The 18,304-nt window shown below is 47.2% G+C and overlaps 1 protein-coding gene across 6 annotated transcripts in view; it reads right to left on the bottom strand.

Annotated features, from left to right (window-relative positions):
* Positions 1-15,959, bottom strand: part of INF2 (inverted formin 2) — a 71,330-nt gene extending 55,371 nt beyond the window's left edge. For all 6 annotated transcript variants that reach the window (XM_088673548.1, XM_035104964.3, XM_035104978.3 and 3 more), the window contains exon 1: positions 15,318-15,959. The gene's annotated coding sequence lies outside the window, so the exon portion shown is untranslated. The remainder of the gene's footprint in view (positions 1-15,317) is intronic.
* Between the last annotated feature and the right edge of the window lie 2,345 nt (positions 15,960-18,304).

Genomic DNA, 18,304 nt, shown 5'->3' with positions numbered 1-18,304 from the left:
TTCAAATGGACCATGTGGCAGGGAGATCTATTTATCCTTTATTTGTTTGTTTGTTTCATTTGTAGCCCATCTTTTTATCCAAGGAGCTCAAGGCCGTATACCTACCGTAGTTCTCCTTCTCCCCATTTTATCCTGAAAAGAATCCTGTAAGTCAGGTTAGGCGGAGAGGCAGTGACTGGCCCAAAGTCACCCAGTGAACATCGTGGCTGAGTGGGGATTTGAACCCTGGTCTCCTGGGTCCTAGTCTGACAATCTAACCATTACACCACACTGGCAGCTCCAATGAGCAGAAATACAGCGGTGCCTCGACTTATGAATTTAATCCGTTCCGAAGGCACCTTCGTAGGTTGAAAAATTCGTAAGTCGAAAAGCGCCACTGGAAACGCAATTTCCCATAGGAATGCATTGGAAACAGAAAAATTCGTAAGTCGAAGCAACCCCACCTAAAAATTTGTAAGTCGAAAAAACCCTATCTAAAACTGCCGCGGTTTCCATTCGGATGTCAAAAAAATCGTAAGCGCGCGGCCACTTGCCCCATTTGTAAGTCGAAAAATTCAGTTGCCGAGTCGTTCGTAAGTCGAGGTACCACTGTACCAAAGCTATATCTACATGCAGCTGCATTTCCACCTCTGAAATAAAAGACCGGAATCTCAAAACAATGCCAACTTACAGGTTGGCAATGGCCGGGTCAGATCTGGCACCCACCTCTGAGTCCATATTTAAGATAAGTATGAAGGGAACTGCTACCCAGCTATAACCAGCTTGGCATTGTAAAACAACTAAAAACCTGTTTATTTGAATTGGACAAGAGTTTTGAATAACGCCACCAAGCATTGACCACTCAAGCCACTGTCTTGCAGCTATAGCATAAACTTTCTTTTCTGTCTTTTTTTTAAGGACAGGACACATATGCCTTTCCAAATGTTGATGGATTCCAGTGCCCACCAGCCTTAGCCAGCTTTGCAAATGGTCAGGGATAAAAGGAGTTGTGGTTCAGCAACATCTGGAAGATGACGGGTTCCTCATCCTGGTTTAAAGCAGGGGCTGGGGACCCTTTTCAGCCTGAGGGGCCACATTCTATTCTGGGCAGCCCTTTAAGGGTCGCACACAGGCAGGAATGGGCAGGGTTTGAGGCAAAAGCACCGAGTGTAAGTTTTACCTTCCTGCAGTAGGCTAATTCAGCCCCTGCCCTCCACCCAGAAAAGCAAGAGCCATTCACAGAATTCAAGGACAGAGTGGGATTTGCCAGAGCTCTTTACCTCTCTCAATGGACCATATAAGTGGCAAAGCAATCTTGGGGGGGGGGGAGTAAAATGTATTTATCTAGTTACAGGTAGGTAGCCGTGTTGGTCTGAGTCGAAGCAAAATAAAAAACTCCTTCAGTGGCACCTTAAAGGCCAACTAAGTTTTTATTTTGGTATGAGCTTTCGTGTGCATGCACACTTCGTCAGATACACTGAAACAGAATCCACCAAACCCTTATGTATATTCAGAGGGTGGGGAGGGGTATTACTCAGAAGGGTGGTGGGAATGGGTGGTTTTTCCCCCCAGGACCAATTGCAGTCATCAGCAGTCGTTAACAGCCATCTACAGGTTTACCACTCCCATCAGCCCATCACCCATTCCCACCCACCCCCACCACCCTCTGTATATACATAAGGGTCTGACTCTTCTGTTTCAAGTGTATATGAAGAAGTGTGCATGCACACGAAAGCTCATACCAAAATAAAAACTTAGTCTTTAAGGTGCTACTGAAGGAGTTTTTAATGTATTTATCTGCCAGCCTTCGCCAACCTAGTGCCTTGCAGAACAAGTGAGATCGCCGACACTAATGGAGAAAACATTCATGAAACATATTGCTGCTGATCAGGTGGTCTGGGCACATCATTGAACAAGTTTAGAGGAAAGGGTCAACATGAGAGAACTCTCACACCTTTGACTACCAAGGGGTTTGGCCTGACAAGATATTTCAGGACCCTGCATGGCATCTTAAGCCCCACACAAACTTGGCGGTGTGTGTGTGTGTGTGTGTGTGTGTGTGTGTGTGTGTGTGTGTGTGTGTTTGACCCTTAATTCACAATGCACCTGAGAATTATGTGTCAGGCAAATTTGTTTTCAGAACCGCATAACTGCAAACATAGGCGACACCTCTTTCAATATAGAGCGCGTGCAACTCCAGATACTGTTTTGGAGGGCGGAGGGGTTGCATTTAGCTCTTGGAGACTCAAGAAATCTTTTCAATATGTTGCGGAAGCTGTTCGGCAAGCGTAGGCGCAGTGCTGATCTCATCTCGGAGGCAGGCCACCAACCAAGAACCTTCCCTGACTTTCATCCCCCCCACCCCCACCCCCAGAAGAAAAAGGACAGGGCTGCCAATTTGCAGCGCAGGCTCGTTAAACCACGTTTCCAATTACACTCCACGGAATCACTCTCGCGCTTGCATATGCTAGGATGACTCAACAGTGGGCGACCAGACATATGCCCATGCGCACTCAGAAACACTCTCTTTTATTCCCGTTTCTATAGCCGCCTCCCATCAAATCGGCGACCCATCTACAGACACTGACATCTGGAAACCATTACAGAGAAAGTCTGCGACACGCAAGTCATTTCTTTTACGGCTTCGAGGGCTTTGTCAATGGTATAAAAATTACCCAAAACCTGCTGTGCCTCCCTGGTGTGAAAAAAAACCCCTTGAAATTGCTGCTCATCATTTTAGCATTCCTGCAGCATCGACACCTAAATGAAAGGGGAAGAATGGGAACCAGTTGCCAGATGGCCACACCCAACTCACAGCAGCAACGCTGGGGAAAAAGCCAGCTTAATGAACTTAAAGGGGGGGGGAATAAGGATGCTAAACTTGGGAGAAGGCTCAACTTTGACCTGGCTTTCTTTTTCTGAGCCAATCTTCTGTATGTACTTTCCTGCCCCCGGGCACTGCACTTGCGTGAGAGCCTCCAAACAATTCAGGAGATGTTTGCAATTCCACTGCTCTCTTGTGCACTCCAGCAGGCAGCAAAGCCAAAAGGTTTTAAAATCCTTAAAATAATGAAACCAGCAAACGTCTGCTGCCCCTCGAGTGCTGCATGGCTGTTGGATGCTTCATGTCTGCGCTTTAAAATGTACTGCTGTGTGAACTCAGTAAACATGCGATGGGCTGCAGCTCCCCGTGGAATGGACTGAGACAGGGGTAAAACCAGGTCATATGAGAAACAGATTTTTATCTGTTCCACGCACAGGGAACTCATTTGACCCAGTACGCCGGCGGAAGAGAGCTTTAGGGTTGGGGACTGAATGTGGCCCTCTGGACCTCTCTATGTGGCCCTCAGAAGTCTCCCTAGACCACAACAATGTGGTCCTGCTCCACACCCAAAGTGGTTTTGCGTGGCTGAAAGGGTCCTTGAATCTTGATGGTGCCTTTTGGCTTGCCTGGATAGGAGATAGAGAGGAGAGTGTTGCAACACAGGTCTCTCCCTGCCCCCTCAGGTCATGTCCAGCCCCTCACATTGTGTGTGCAAGGTTTCCAGAAGTAGGGGCGGCAGAATCTATCAATTTCAGTGTCTCTCCATTTCCCATTTCTCCAGTCTTAAGCTCCGTTCTCCACATGTCCACTCCAGTTTGTGATTATAATTATTTACAGTGTCCTTGTGAAAATTCATCAGCACCATGGTGTGAATTTCTCTTAATGTACACATATTTGCTTGCTGGTTCCCCTAATATAATGAACTTTTGCATGTTTTATGCATGAATATATACAGTTATATGCACACACTTTACCCTAGTACTGTATATTCATTTTTAAAATTTTTTGCACACATTTGTTTACCAGAGAACTGCATTTACAGGCAACCCTATCAAATTTGCACTTTTGAAAAAACACATGAGCAAATTTTGAAGGATCCTGTTTCAGCAAACAACAGCTCTCTCTGGTTGCCACCCAAAGCTTCAGTACTGTATATTTAAAGAAATATTCCTGCAGAGCCTCACCCACTTGAAAACCCAGTGTCATTTCTCAGAGGTTTCAATGCCTAAGGCACCCCTCGCAGATTTCACTGCCCTACCATTTTCGAGGCTGAGATCTGAACTGTCAAGAGTCGGCCTCTCATATCTAGACAAGTTCACCAAGCAGATGGTGCAACAATTTCATAATGCATGTTAAACTAGGATTTATGAGCCTTTGTAAGAGGGGAAGGTTGCAATCCCTCCAAGGTCAGCTTAATCGTCTTCCTCACAACTATGTTTACTTATGGCACCCTGAGTCACCGAACTGATTCTGCAAAGCTTGAATCCTACACAGGTTCATCTCGAAGTCAGTCCCATTGAGTTCAATGGAACTTCCAAGTTAAATGGAAGCTTAGTTTTCTTTTGGGGTGGGTTAAGGGTGTTTGGAAGTGTATTGAAGTGAGAGCTGGACCATAAAGAAGGCTGATCGCCGAAGAATTTATGCTTTTGAACTATGGTGCTGGAGGAGACTCTTGAGAGTCCCATGGACTGCAAGAAGATCAAACCTAGTTTCATCTAGTTAAAGCTATGGTTTTCCCAGTAGTGATGTGTGGAAGTGAGAGCTGGGCCATAAAGAAGGCTGATCGCTGAAGAATTGATGCTTTTGAATTATGGTGCTGGAGGAGACTCTTGAGAGTCCCATGGACAGCAAGAAGATCAAACCTATCCATTCTGAAGGAAATCAGCCCTGAGTGCTCACTGGAAGGACAGATCACGAAGCCGAGGCTCCAAGACTTTGGCCACCTCATGAGAAGAGAAGACTCCCTGGAAAAGACCCTGATGTTGGGAAAGATGGACGGCACAAGGAGAAGGGGATGACAGAGGACAAGAGATGGTTGGACAGTGTTCTCGAAGCTACCAATATGAGTTTGACCAAACTGCGGGAGGCAGTGCCTGGCGTGCTCTGGTCCATGGGGTCAGGAAGAGTCGGACATGACTAAATGACTAAACAACAACAACAAAGGGTGTTTGGATGACTCCATGGTGAAAGAACATGGAGCAAGGCCTGTTCCACACCCACAGCCTCTATGTGTTTTGGGGAAGTATGCATGCTTAGAGCCCTTTCTGATGTGCTTCGAACGCAGGGATGGTGGAGGCATGTCCACTGCGCATGCCACAGTCCCACAACCTGCCTCACAAGTTCTTCCAATATTGGGAAGGGGGGAAGGTTGCAGTGGGGGTTATCTGACCACCCCCTGCCCCAAATGCATCAATTGAAGATAAAATATGGTTTGAGCTGCAGTGCAAAGCTGCTATGCTTTATCCTGCAAAGGGTTTCAAAATATGACTTGGTTTCCCTTGCCCCGATCACCTTTTGGAGGGCAATGCATTACAGCTGAAAGCAAGGGCGGCACAGGAAGATAGGTGCTGCTGCAAATGTCAAACCAGGTTTTTAAAAAGCCATTTATTTGAGGCCGCCTTTACCCAACATTCCTTCATTGTTAGAAAAGCTATTCAACTAAAAATAGCTTTTCTATGACAGCAGCTCTTTTATTTGATCTAATTGGCCTTTTTAGATGGCTATGTAAATGCAGCTGTCAGTCTTTAAAAAATAATAATCTTGTATGCACTCATTGACTGATTGCATTTATATCCACCTTTTGCTGCAATAAGCTGAAGTACACGATTCTCCCAGATCCTAGTCCAACACTCTAACCACCACACCACACTGTTTTTACAGCTCTCCGTGGTCTCAGGAATGGGGAGAGATTTCCATTTTTGAGCTGGATTGTAGTTAGGACCTTCTGCGTGCAAAGAATTTGCTCTTCCAGTGTCTCGGTGACTTTTAACAAAGAATCGCAGAAATTGCAGAGTTGGAAGGGACCCCGAGGGTCATCTAGTCCAACCCCCTGCAGTGCATGGATCTTTTGCCCAATGTGGGACTCGAACCCACAACCCTGAGATGAAGAGTCTCATGCTCTTCCGACGTCAAAGCTATCTCGGTAGCGCAATGAAAGCCAATGCAAAGCACGCAATTGTATCGAAACAGTAAGAAAACACACAGAGAAACTAAGTGCTAAAAATGGGAACAACAGTAAAACCATCCATAGTTGCAAGAAGAAAATTAAAACAACCCGAATGCCTGGTAAAATAAAAATATATTAACTGTTCACCCAAAGGGTAAGAGAGAGGGAACTAATGGTTGGGCGCCACTGGGTTGTTGTTTTTATTTTTATTATGTATTTTGTGGTATTTTGTTATTTTATTTTGTGAACCGCCCTGACCCCCCCGGGTATATGGAGGTATATAAATTCAAATAATAATAATAATAATAGTAATAATACCATAGTAGTAGTAATAACAACAACAAATGCCTAAATTAATATTTAAGGAAATCAGGTCTGGGAACAAAAACATGGTTATGTCTAGATTAACCCTGCAGGAAATGAAAAGAGCGGGGAATTTTCTAAGTTATTGTTTAGGAATATCAAAATAGTGAGCCATTAAGAGACAGGACAAAGATACAAAATAAATGAATGCTGTGTGGAAAGTGGTGGAAGTGCTCTATGAACTAAAGCACCATACAGCACTGACACATCTTTCTCTTTCTTTTCCTCTTTCCTCTCTCCTTCTTGTTTGTTTCTTTCCTTTTTTCTTTCCTCTATTCTCATCTTTTTCTTTTCTATTCTTTTTTCCTTCTTTTGTGCTAAATCAGCTTATTTTATTATTTTAATTTGAATATAAACAATTCAAATAGAATCGATATATCTGTTATTGTATGAGTTATTGCTTTTTTTTCTTTTTATTGTTCCTTGTGTGATTTGTCAATAAAGTTTAATAACAAACAAACAAACAACAACAACTGGGCATTACGGGGAAGGGCATTCCACAATTGCGGCACCCCTACAGACAAGGCCCTGCCTCAAATCCCTGCCAGCCATCCCCTCTGAAGGCAAAGCGGAACAAAGGCCTCAGATAACCTTCATTAAAGTGGGAATGTGAGATTTTCAAGCAGAGGTTGGGTGTCCATCTTGTCATGGATGTTTTCGTCGAGAGTCCTATACTTCAGGGGGTTCGACTGGATGACCCTCGGCACCCCTTCCGCCCCTACAATTCTACCATTCTATCCAAGATCCAAGAGAGAATAATCAAGTAATCTGTAATTCTCTGAATAAGAGAGATGAATACTTTGCCCACCCCATATCAAGCGGGGTGGGGTGGGGGGTGGGGAGAGAGAGAGCATTGGCTTTGCATCCAGAAGGTTGTGAGTTCAATTCCTAGTGTCTCCAGGTAGGGCTCAAATGCTGGAAACCCACTGCTGGTCAGTGCAGACAATACTGAGATAGATGAACTGCCTGACTCATTATCTTCCTGTGCTCCCATGATAGACCGCTCTATGGAGGGGCTGTTTGCAAAGTACCGGGGGCGGGGGGGGGGGGAATCCCAGTCCTCAACATCTCCATGGATGACAAGATCAGGGGGCAGAGGATGGGGAAGACCAGGGCTTTTTTTCCCCCCCAGCCGGAACTCACCTCTCAGGTGGGCGCCATTGACATTATAAGGGAGGCATTCATCATGGTGAGTTCGTTTTCTAGAAAAGAGCCCTGGGGAAGACCCTCCTCTCCCTGGGACCCCAGAGAGCCCACAACAGTCAAAGTAGACAATTCTGCGCTAGGTGTCTGTAAGGGTGACTCCCTACAGGGAGCCAGCCCCCATCATCCCAACGTCCACCTCGCCAAGGGAGAGACTCGGAGGGAGAGAGCAGCCAGCATGCGGAACGATGCGAAAGGTCAGGGGAGGAGAGATGTAGGCAAGGGCTCCAGGATGCTGGAGAGCCCTTACGCCGCTTTGGCCAGGAGGAGGCTGAGAGGGCATCGCTCCTTCCGGCGCAAGAGTTAAGGAGAGCACCGCGACGCAGGTCAAGGGGGAGGCGTTTTGGGGTGCCCCGACTACTTTGCTGGCGTAGGAACAGACGTACGCCATTGTCGGATTCTGGTTCAGACTGAGAGGTCATGTTTTAAGCTATCTCTACACCGTAAATACCATGCACAATAAAAGTCTTTAAAGACAAACTGGACTCAAGCGGAGTTACTCTAGAGTAGCCACGACGACCCTTGGACAGTGTCTAAAGAGTCTGGCCGGATATGATGCAGCTTCCTGCATTCCTCGTCAAGCTTTATTTTGAGGAATAATGGCCTTTGATTGGAGACGTCTGTGATTTCTCCTCTGTGTCACAGACGGTGCAGAACCAACAGTGCCGGCTGAGTGTCCTAGGACCTGTTATTAATACAGGACCGTCATGCTGCTCTGAAATTACATGATGGGGAAGGGCACAGTGGAGATCTGTCTTCGGGCCCAACCAACTCCCCACCCCACACCCCATGGCCTTCCTCTCTACCTTGGGAAGGCCCTGATGCACAGCTTTAAAGCCTGCAATTTTCTTTGGCCCACATTCCTCCCACCTTAGCATTATCTCTCCTTTTCCTCCCTCTGTTATTTTCCACACTGCCTGGGTTTTGTTTTGGTTTTTTGACTTGGGAGCACCTTGGGGGCAGGTAACTGTCTAGGCCAGTGGGGTGTGTGTGTAATTTCTTTCTATTCATCAAAACGAAAACTTTGCAACATTCATCATGTACAACTTTAGGAGGAAGATATGACCAGTTTGTTTAACACAGTTATTATTATCATCAAGAGTTCTGGCACCTCTTTTTCTAGAAAAATAGCACTGGTTATTATAGATCTCAGGGCAGTTAAACACGGTTTGCCATTCAGGTACACAGTGCATAAAAAAAAGCGTTTCCACATCTGTGAGTCCAAATGGGGAAATCGAGATATGTAGCTATGCTGTTCAGGTATCCTGGGCTACATCCTGATATTCACATTTCTGTTCATATACAGAATAAAGATATACCAATCTGCAGCAAATGTCTCCATGTTTCTTTCCTTTTAATGTGCAAAGTTGGGGGGTCAGTTTCGGCCAGAGTAACTGGGCATACTTTTGTACAATGGTAGTCCATGTTTGCACCTTTTAAAAACTTTCCAGTAATTCCCCCACCTTACGCAACTCTGTACTGTGCCGTGTTCTCTGATGGAACGGCACAAACAATGCCTTTACACACTGTTAATTTCACTGCTCTTACTGGTCCCTCCCAAGTCCACCAACGGGATGTTGACAAATCATCTCTCACTTGCCAGAGGCAACTGGGTGTGTAGCTACTTATAACTTAAGCCTTAACCGCCGCCACTGCAGCTGCCATGAGAGAAAATCATGGGCAACCAGCCCCATGGCTTGCATTTTCCCTTTCCCATTTATTCCCGGCTTCAGATTTTCATAGAATCATAAAGTTGGAAGGGACCACCAAGGGTCATCTAGTCCAACCCCCTGCAATGCAGGAATCTCAACTAAACCATCCGTAGCAGAGGGCCATCCAGTTGGTGTAGCTGGCATCCGTCTGTCACGAGAGACAGTGGAGTGTGCCTCCAATGGTGAAGTCAAGCCACTTCGTGAGCCTCCCTGGGGCGCAATCCTGGAGATCGAACCTGCAACCTTGGTGTTAACAGCATCAGGCTCTCACCCAATATGGCAAGGCTACCATACTGACAAACCGTAATATGGGTGATGGCCCCATCATATGGAGGAGCTGTTATTGCTGGTTTTGATCTTCTATCTTACAAGCTACATTTAGAACGCAGGAAGTGATTTTTTAGGAAAGCAGCCCAACCCCATTTTCCATGAGAAAGTACAAAAATATATTTCAGCTTGTTAGTTTCCCAGCTATATTTACAATCACTGACCATTGAAACCCTCCAAGCAGCTGCTTCTATTCCTTCTGAATGGATGAATGATGGAAGGGGGAGAAGCTTGTTCCTGACATCCTGTAATCTGATTGGACGACATTGGCTTTGGAACCTGATGCGCACGGACGCTTCGTGTTCACATTTTGCGATCATGTTGGAACGGTATATGTCTTCATTTGTCATATTTACATCCTGCCTCTCCTCCGAGGAGATCAAGGCTGTATGCATGGTTCCCCTTCCATGACAGGTGTGTATAAAATAATGCACAATGCAGAGAAAGGTAATCAAGGGCAAATCTCATCTCCTAGAAGTCCTAGAACTAGAAACCGGAGCCATCCAATGAAGCGGAAGCTTAGTGGAGTCCTAGAATTCAGGTGGCACTGTGGGTTAAACCACAGAGCCTAGGTCTTGCTGATCGGAAGGTCGGTGGTTCGAATCCCCATGAAGGGGTGAGCTCCCGTTGCTCGGTCCCAGCTCCTGCCAACCTAGCAGTTCGAAAGCACGTCAAAGTGCAAGTAGATAAATAGGGACCGCTACAGCGGGAAAGTAAACGGCATTTCCATGTGCTGCTCTGGTTCGCCAGAAGCGGCTTCGTCGTGCTGGCCACATGACCTGGAAGCTGTACGCCGGCTCCCTCGGCCAATAATGCGAGATGAGCGCCGCAACCCCAGAGTCGGTCATGACTGGACCTAATGGTCAGGGGTCCCTTTACCTTTAGAATTCATAGAACGGTAGAGTTGGAGGGGACCCCAAGGGTCATCGGGCCCAACCCCCTGCGTTGCAGGAATCTCAACACACGACTCCCCCTCCAATTTGAAACCAGACCAGACCCTGCTTGGCTTTGCAAATGTGCTGGCAGTTTTATTGCTGCATCACTAGGAGGATTGAGAACAGATTATCAACTCCAAAACCTTCTGCATACAAAGGCCTATTGGGTAGTTGCACCCACCCTGTGGAATGCCCTCATGTCAGATGTCAATGAGTTAAATCACCGGGGGGGGGGGATTTGTAGACATTTGAAGGCTGCTTTTAATGTTTGATGCTATTGATTTTCCTATATTTTTGTTAGAAGCTACCCCATGTGTCTGGGGCAAAGCAGTCAGATGGGTGGAGTATTATTATTATTATTATTATTATTATTATTGCTCTACCACTGAGCTACAGCTCTTCCTTGTGGTCTCAGGGACCCTTTGGCCACTTACACAGATAAGACTCCACTTAGGGTTGCTTCACGCCTGTATGTACATCGCTTGATGTTTCACTTGATGAAATATCACTTCACTTCACTTGATAACTGGTAAATAAATAGCCAAGCTGCCTCTGTTGAAACATATGGCTTATCTGTGACAATGCAAGAGAATAGGCATGTCCTCTCTATTGGGTTAGATCTGTGGTGACCCATTTACATGTGCATATTGCTAAGGGATGCTGCTGCCATCAAGAGTGGAATGTGCAGACATGTCCTGCCACTGCTACCCCCCCCCAACTTGGCCTGCAAGCAAACTTCGAGGCCTTGGGGAAGCAAGTCAGGGTAGCGGAGAAGCCTAAGTGTTCCACAAGGTGTGAAACTGCCCTGGGCAAAGGCCTTGCATTGGGTTCTCTCCACTTTTTGTTGCCTTGCGTGGTAGATTCTGGGTTCTGGCCATGTGTTTTTAGGGGCAGCTAGGGGGAAGGAGGAAGGGAAGGGAAGCAGCTATCAAACTGCTGCGTAAACAACTTTGCAAAAATAAAAGCTAATCATAAAAATCTCGGGTTTATATTTCTGGCTTAAATAAGAGCTAACGGATGTAATTTGGTACATGTGCTATTGTACAGATCATATTCAAAGGAAAACAAACTGAAAGGGGATGCGAGCTTTTATTCAGGGCACAAGTGTGCGGAGGAGAGAGGAGATAGATGCGTCAGCCGAAATTGGAAGGAAGAGATAACACTCTTCTTAGATTTCAATTGCATCGGTCAAAAACAGAGATGGTTGAGGTGAAAAAACTCGCTGAGGCAGCTCGTAATTTCGGAGAGGGTGTACTATTAATGGCACCTGTGCAACTTCATACAAAATTCCTATCACCATTGCGGCATTGCTCTGATATGGGGCAAAAAGACAGAGCAAAGGTTTAGGATTGGGGTGCCAGTCATTGCTACCAGAGGGAAGTGGTTGGAATGAGCATCTAGTTCCTAATATGCAGTGACATTACAAATTATGCAAATCAAAACATAATAGTCATCATAGCACAGCAGCGTTGGGTTTAGAGCAAGGGATCCAGGTTCAAATAAGATTAGGAGATGATTTACAACTCAGTGATAGATCATATGATCTGTTTGCACAAAGTCCTGTGTTTAATCCTAGACACCTCTATTTATTTTCTCTCTCTCTCTGGTCAGGGATGATGGGAATTGTAGTCCAAAAACAGCTGGAGACTCAAGTTTGGAAAACTAATCTCTGGGCTAGATTGACCAATGGTCTGGCTCAATCTATGCCAGCCTCAACTCAGTTTTATTATGCAGATTCAGTGCAACTGTGAAGGATAAGCCTATCAGATATCTTAAAAGAACCTCCATATTCAGGGCCAGGATACCTCCAAAGATCAGTTGCTTGGGGAGGGGAAGCTCTGTGCGCTTCTCTGGTTAGCAGGAAACAGGATGCAGGTCTCGATGGACTCATCATATAGAGGAGGGAGAAAGGTTGTTTTCTGCTGCTCCAGAGAAGCGGACACGGAGCAATGGATTCAAACTACAGGAAAGAAGATTCCACCTAAACATTAGGAAGAACTTCCTGACAGTAAGAGCTGTTCGACAGTGGAATTTGCTACCAAGGAGTGTGGTGGAGTCTCTTTCTTTGGAGGTCTTTAAGCAGAGGCTTGACAGGCATATGTCAAGAATGCTTTGATGGTGTTTCCTGCTTGGCAGGGGGTTGGACTGGATGGCCCTTGTGGTCTCTTCCAACTCTACGATTCTATGATTCTATGATCTTCTGACCCAGCAAGTCTCCTCTTATGTTCTTATCCCTACAAAGCTCGCTGGATTCTGGATACTCTTAAGTCACTGTCTCTGAGGCCTATACACAACGGAGCAACATGACTGTCACTGTCCCATGACAGCCCCCCAACCTAAATGCTCTTCCTCTGTTTGTTCATCTTGCAATAATCAGTGCTTCCTCCCCTTTTAACTGATACTATTATCCTCCACTCTATAAATATGAGGCAATGCCACTGCCTGTTTAACTACATCTTATGCTTGTTTCAGTTACACTGTGATTTATTTTAAAATCAACAACTGTTAACTGCCTTGCAAATCAGTCCCGATTAAGGGGAGAGATACTCATGCTTTTAAATAAATAAATAGCTCCGGGTCACAGCTGCAATTTCTGCCCATGTGATTTGGGGCAGATCATAGAGTTACTTACCTACCGCACTAGCAACCCAGCCACACATTTTGCCCTGACCAGGTGGGCAGAAGTTGCAGGTGTTATTAGGAGTAGTCGGGGACCAATCAGAGGGCAGTGACTAGTAAACCACACCTCTCCCAATAACATACGAGCAACATAGCTGCCAAGTTTTCCCTTTTCTCACGAGGAAGCCTATTCAGCATAAAGGAAAATCCCTTTAAAAAAGGGATAACTTGGCAGCTAGGACGAGCAAGGCCTCAGCCTAAGCGTTTTCATGCAGCTGTTTCAAAGATAAAGTTATTCAGAGATATATTTGCATAACCTGCCCTAAAGCAGGGCAAGGATTTGAAGGCTGTAATTCTGAGAGGGAGTAGCCGCGCTGAAGTGAGTGATACTTTCAAGTAAATACACATATATTAAGTTTATGCATGTGGGAGAAAGTACATATTCATTTGAACCATACGCATGAGATTATAGCAGGCACCCCCAAACTGCGGCCCTCCAGATGTTTTGGCCTACAACTCCCATGATCCCTAGCTAACAGGACCAGTGGTCAGGGATGATGGGAATTGTAGTCCAAAGTATCTGAAGGGCTGAAGTTTGGGGATGCCTGGATTATAGCCTTGAGGGCAAATGAATGGACACTAAGCAAATATCCTCTACAGGTTTCCTACTGTTCTGTCACTTAAGCAACAGAACGCCCATGAGTGAGAAGGGAAAAAATGTGCCACCTCTCTCTCACTCTCGGCACTTCTAGGCTGTCACAAATTTCGGGTGGGAATCAATCCCATGCCAGCAAATTCCTGTTGCACAATGAAAGCTGATTCGGAGGTCTTGCATGTCAAACCCAATTCCACAAAAAGATGAGAGTTTTTGGTCTAAGGAAAATGACAAGGAGACACGCTGCGAAGTGGTGCATGTTCTAGTTATCTGCCCTTGGACTACGGCAATGCGCTCTATGTGGGGCTACCTTTGAAGGTGACCCAGAAACTACAACTAATCCAGAATGCGGCAGCTAGACTGGTGACTGGGAGTGGCCGCCAAGACCACATAACACCGGTCTTGAAAGATCTACATTGGCTCCCAGTACGTTTCTGAGCACAGTTCAAAGTGTTGGTGCTGACCTTTAAAGCCCTAAATGGCCTCGGTCCAGTATACCTGAAGGAGCGTCTCCACCCCCATCATTCTGCCCGGACACTGAGGTCCAGTACCGAGGGCCTTCTGGCGGTTCCCTCGTTGCGAGAAGCCAAGTTGCTAGGGAACCAGGCAGAGGGCCTTCTCGGTGGTGGCGCCCACCCTGTGGAACGCCCTCCCATCAGATGTCAAAGAGAAAAACAGCTACCAGATTTTTAGAAGACATCTGAAGGCAACCCTGTTTAGGGAGGCTTTTAATGTTTAATTGATTATTTTATTTCATTTTTCTGTTGGAAGCCGCCCAGAGTGGCTGGGGAAGCCCAGCCAGATGGGCGGGGTATAAATAATAAATTATTATTATTATTATTATTAGGGACAACACCTTGCCTGACACGACACCATCTAACTTCCTCGCAAAGGAATAAGAATGAATGCTCAATAAACAGGACATCTCTCTCTCTACACACACACACACACATGTGAATATATCAAGGGCAATTGTGCAGCCCTCAAGATGCTGTCAGAGTCCAGTTCCCATCAACCCAGTCAGCACAGCCAGTTCTACAGCACCTGGAGGGTGGCCACAGATTTCCCCATGCTTGCACTAAGGCACAGCTAAATCCAAGTCCAGGGAACTCCAGTTGGCAACAGCCCTAAAATTTCTCCAAGTGATGGAGTTGCTTTGGTTGCCAGAGTGGGAGGCTGGGAAAACCAGCCCTTCCATGATCGCTCAGAACTAGGAGTGAGTTAAAGAAGTCGCAGCAAAGGGAAGGAGATACAGCTGGTCAAGTGAGTTCTAGTTCAGGGGAGCTTATTCCGCAAATAAATCTGTTAAAAGAGTACTGAAGAGAGGAAGAAGAACAACAAGAAGAATTAAGACACTGTGCATTTGCTGCGAGGCAAAAAGGGGGGAAGGCTCCTTGGATCTATTCTCTATCATTATTTAATAATTTGAAAATTGCTATATAGTCGATAAACACAACCTTCGTACGTCCAGATCTCCAATCCTCCCACCCAAAGGCTCCCTTTTCAACCCCTGGGAAACCGAGAGCGATCTTACCCGGGTGGAGAGAGCGCCGCTCCCCTCCTTAGTTTCTCCTTCCTCCGCTTCTTACTTCTTCAGTCCAGCCGGGGATGGAAGCCACATCCTTCGCCGACCCAGCGCGAAAAGCTCAGGGGGGAAATAACAAGCCGAGGGCGGAGGGAAAAGGGATCCAGCAGATCCCCCCGCAGACAGGCTTCCAGGATGGACGAAACCAAGACGCGGCCGGTCAGGGACGCTGCTGCCGCCAGCCAGTCAACCTCCGCTGCGTCTCCACCCTGCAAGAAACTCGCTGGGAGCTGCCCGCGCTCCCACGTGGAAGGCGCGGGGGAAGAGGAGGGCTGGGCGCCCGGCGGCAGCGCCCGCAAGGCGGGGCCTGGAGCTGCCTGGCAGCCGGTTACGAAGCAGGCAGGCTCGGCGGCTGCACCGGAGGTGACTTGTCCTGCCTGCTACAGAGAAGGGAAAGGCGCGTTCCGGAGGCGGCTCCGGAGAAGAAAGGTCTTTCATTGACTCCTACGCAGGGAGGGCGCAGAGGGTCGCTTCACACGTGGCGACTGACACGCGGGTTGCTCTTTAAAGGAACGCCTCCCCTCGGAAGTGCCTCGCCTGGGGGATTTATTTTTTCCGCCAAGCGGCCCGATTGTCACCTTTTTCCTTCTCGCCCCGTACAACACGCCCCGTTCTTTTTAGTTATGGAGAAATCGCTGGCGCGGACGAGTTCCCACGGCGCGACCCGCCTTGGGATGGGAGGAGACTTTATTTGGCTGCAGCGCAAGGGTTTAGTTAGTCGAGAGTCAGTGGTGCAGCGATAAAACTGATTGCACATTAGCAAAACTAATATGGTTTGAAACTGGATGCGGAACCGCTTGTTGACATGGCCGTGGGTTTCACTAGAGGACCCTCGGGTACCTTCCAACTCTATCCTATGATTCTATGTGACTTATTCAGCCGGTTTTCAAGGCAGGGCTCGGTTCTGGGGTGTAGGTGTTTGTGTGCAGTCTACAGAGCTATGTCCAAAAAAACACAACCATAAAGCCTACCATGCTGTTGGCATCTGTATGTCTTGAAGGGTGTACCTCCAGGCGTGAAGTCAAACCACTGTGCAAGCAGCACTGAAGTGATCTTCCTGCGGTGCAAATCTGGGCAGTGTTTATGGAGGTCCTGGGCTGCCCAGACGACAGGACCCCCCCCCCTCGTCCTGGCTGATATGGTCCAAAGGAAAGCAGAGCAATATGTTTGGCACCAGCTTGGCTGCCTGCAGGAGTTGCCGGAGGGAGGCGTACAAGGCACCAGCCAACCACCTTAGGGCCCCCACTCCAGATTTTTGTAGGGTTGACTCCTTAGCATTTTCTTCTCCCAAAGATTAGGGTTAGGGACTCATCCACTCAATCTGCTGCAGCCTGTCTTCGCACGTAGGGAAAGTCCCTAACCCACCAAGGGTTTGAGACCCATCGGCTGTCCTCACCTGGTTCAGCCAGCCAGTCAAAGCTGTTTCCTGGGGTGTAGCTGCCCGCTGTCGCATGCTGACGCTGTATTATTATCACCACACAACATTGTTTGATTTGGTGGGAGCACTGTTTTACTGCTTGTTTACTGTGAGGGTTGCCATTGGGACTGGAGGTTTCCATTCCGGGATTTCATTAGGATTCAGCCCTGGAAAATGTTTTTGGGTAAATGCAAGGGCTTGGGTGAGGTTTGGGGTGGGAAACCTGTTGCCCTTCAGATCTTGCGGGACTCCAACTCCCATTAGCTGGCATGGCCAGAGGTCAGGGGTGATGGAGGCCATAGTCCAATAAGATCGAGGGGGCCGCAAATCTCCATTCTCTCCCCCCCCCAGTGGAGATGCTGCAAGCATTTCTGTACTCCTGGAGTTCCTTTATTGTTCCCCTGAATGAGCCTAAATGGCTTTTAACCACAGAACAATGGATTGTAGGAGAAAATCATAGAATCGTAGACTTGTAGAGTTGGAAGGGGCCGAAAGGGTCATCTAGTCCAAACTCCTTCAGCACAGGGAAAGTAAGAAAGTTTAGAGGTGCTGCATAGGAGTTTTGAACCACACATGATCGGGGAGAGGGGAGAATGAAAGCCCGTCCAGTTCCTGCACAGCATAACCACCCCACTGCCAGTGATGCCCTTTGCACCACTACAGAATAAGGCCGTCTTAGCTGAACCTATATCAGGCTCTCTGCCTTGCCTTGCCATTCTTCCTCCTATGGAACTCTCTGCCACTAGATATGTCCTTAAAAGGGGACTGGACCAATTTGTGGTCTACATGGGAGAACATTTCACAATAGTACTTCTCACCTCCTTTCCGAATTGTCTGCAGTCTACTGCGTGTCTGCGAAGTGTCTGCAGTTTGACTTTACCATCCAAGTCACGTCATCTTCTTCCCTTGTTATCTGATTCAGAGATACACCATTTCTCCCTGCTCCCTCTAATTAGCCGAACGTGGCCGAACCCTTTTTGTTGGCATTCTTAAAGCTGCATGCAGCTGCACCATCCCACACCCTGTCCCCGTGTCTGCAACAAAACTCCTGCCCAAAAGGAAGCACATTTAAACTTGCTTGGCTTTCCTTTCCAGCGTGTCCATGGTGGCGGTCCATGATATGTCAACAGGCCAGGCGCGTGTTTGAATACACCGCACGTGGTTGTCAAATCCAGTTTGAGTCTAGGATGAGTCATCATTGCGTCCTTTAAATGTGGGGTACTGTGCCTTGAATGCTAATTGTAGCTGCCCCCTTGGCGTTCTTCTGCTTGAGGCAGCCCTGTGAACGAAGGGGGTGGGGTGGGGGAGGAATAAGACATATGAAACTCAGGAAAGCTGAAGGGAGAGGGAGAATTGTGCTCTGCTGGTGATTTCCTTTAGAAGCCTCCAGCCCTGTCCTTCGTGTGGGCAGACACACACCTCCCCTTTACGTTCTTGATGCTTTTCAAGGCTCCTGTCTTCTAATCCACAATTGAAATCTGGCAAAAAAGAGAGAAAAGGCAATAATAAAGGGGCCAGG

This window comes from Zootoca vivipara, chromosome 1, assembly GCF_965207765.1.
Source record: "Zootoca vivipara chromosome 1, rZooViv2.hap1.1, whole genome shotgun sequence".
NCBI classification, from domain to species: Eukaryota; Metazoa; Chordata; class Lepidosauria; order Squamata; family Lacertidae; genus Zootoca; species Zootoca vivipara.
The sequence above is the reverse complement of the archived record's forward strand: the minus strand, read 5'-3'. Positions and strand labels throughout refer to the sequence as shown.